Consider the following 2,500-nt stretch of genomic DNA (forward strand, 5'->3'; position numbering starts at 1 on the left):
TTATGCCTCAGTGCATGTTTTTGGTTTGTTTTGTGCCATAGATAGTATCTTTGGTTTATTTGTATATAGTCATGCCATTGTGCTGTTTTTGTTTGGAGTGTAGTCCAGTTAATTATCCGCCATTGTGCGCGCCCTTTGTTTTGTCGGTTTTTGAATTATAGTGTTAAATAAAACAATATGTACTTACATTCCCATCTCGCTCGTGCAAATCATCCTTTGCGTTGAAGAAGCAAAACAAATCCAAGTCCATGTCTTGACTGATATTTAGTTTCACTATGTAAAGCGTTTTGAGTCACTAGAGAAAAGCGCTAAAAAAAATATAATTCACTTCACTTCACAGTGTAACCCGACCTCCTTCACCTAGGTGCAACGTGCTTATAGTCATTACGTTTTATTAATTAAACTCCATCCATCCATCCATTTTCTACTGCTTATTCCCTTTTAGGGGTCGCTGGCGCCTATCTCAGCTACAATCGGGCGGAAGGCGGGGTACACCCTGGACAAGTCGCCACCTCATCGCAGGGCCAACACAGATAGACAGACAACATTCACACTCACATTCACACACTAGGGCCAATTTAGTGTTGCCAATCAACCTATCCCCAGGTGCATGTTAAACTCATTAAACAAATTAAAAAAAATACAAATCTTTTTTTTTTTAAATAATTGATTGTTGTCGCCTTCCGCACAAATGCAGCTGGGATCGGCTCCAGCACCCTCAGCGGCCCCGAGGGGGACAAGCGGTAGGAAATGGATGGATGGATGTTAGCGCATGCTTCCTATTACTTGTTAAGGTCCCCTTAAGCAACCTCCAAATGGACATTTTTTCTTGATTTCTCTGTGGGCTGAGGTAGAGCTGAACCCCTTAAGAATGTGTTACATTCACAGGGTGTTCTTTATCTTTACCACCCCATCTCGTCAGTGCTTCTCTTGGAGATAGATAAACGTTTTCAAAAATGTGGTTGACCCAGTAAGCTGACTAAAGCAGATTATACGGACAAGTCAGGTCTCCCCACATAATAAGTTAGCCCAGATTTATTACGTCTGACACTTTAATCTCTCCGGAAAAGCAGGTAAGGTCCGGGGTTAACTGGAGCTGCTGGCATGGTTTATTAATCCGTTTATTATGTTGTTAGTTTTTTTTTTTTCAGAACTTCACTTCTTGCACAGGTAGCCGTCTGTCTTATTAGATGAGTGCCCGTTGAAGAGTCAGGACTTCACATGCAGTGAGAAGATCATCAGGAACTTTAGAGGGTTGGAAACGACGGGTCTGGTATTTTGTTTTGTTTTTTGCATTTTTGCTGCTAACTCTATAAGAAGAAGGCTGTATGCTTTGATTATTTTGCCTCGAATCCAAGGTGTGTTGATCTAACTGCAACTGCAACGCAATCTCTCGAGGGCAGGTCTGGAATTCCGCTAGTTCTGAACTATCCATGTTCAGTAAAAGTTCACTACTAGCAGAACTCAGATTTGTTCGCGACTATCTTCGAAACTCTTCTTTAAAAACGTGCTGTTTGAATGTGTTTGTTTTCATGGGTGATTTATTACACTGGTGTGAAGTGCACTGAATCCACCTTTGAATATGTTCATTTTACATCAGCTAATAATCATCTGGAACGCTTATTGTGATTGAGGGTGAAACCAGTCTGTCGTTGCAAAATCAGCTGGGCTTGGCTTCATCTCACCTGATCCTGATCAGGATAAGCGATAGAAAATGACCACAATGGTGATAACCAAATTAATCACTTTTTCAAGCTGGTTGGTGAGTGAAATGTTTCAATTTGGAATTTGGCAATTATTATTGGAACCATTTATGATATGGCAACATATCCCAATGATGTAAAACTCCATAAAAGTGGTCTGGGTTGTAGTTAACAATAGAAAACTTGTTCCTATATTTACATGCTTCACCAAGTTTGTGGATGTTGCTCCCTAAGAGATATGATAGCAAATGTGTAGGATATATATATATATATATATATATATATATATATATATATATATATGCGTGTGTGTATTCATATATATATATATATGTGTGTATACATATATATATATATATATATATATATATATATATATATATATATATATATGTAGGTGTGGGAAAAATCACAAGACTACTTCATCTCTACAGAACTGTTTCATGAGGGGTTCCCTCAATCATCAGGAGATTCTCCTACATATTGCGCTCTACCACGGTATCGAGCACTACTCTCTGGATAATCTAATCAAGACATATATATATGCCAAATACATTTAGTCATCATTCCACATGACAGTTGGGACTATTTTACTATTATTATGTTTTTTTTCTAAACTGTTTTCGTCCCCGGTGGCGATTTGTTTTTCGTTTTTCAGTACAACCTGCCCAAACAGGAGTAGAGAGAAATGTAAATTGGTCTTAGTTGTAGCGCCCTAAACATCAGTGTGAGTGGCACTGGGAGTAAGGCGGCTGAAGGGTCTGGTCCAAGGACACAAAAACTGTGACTAGGATGGC

The sequence above is a fragment of the Nerophis ophidion genome, linkage group LG16 (assembly GCF_033978795.1).
Source record: "Nerophis ophidion isolate RoL-2023_Sa linkage group LG16, RoL_Noph_v1.0, whole genome shotgun sequence".
Lineage (NCBI taxonomy): Eukaryota > Metazoa > Chordata > Actinopteri > Syngnathiformes > Syngnathidae > Nerophis > Nerophis ophidion.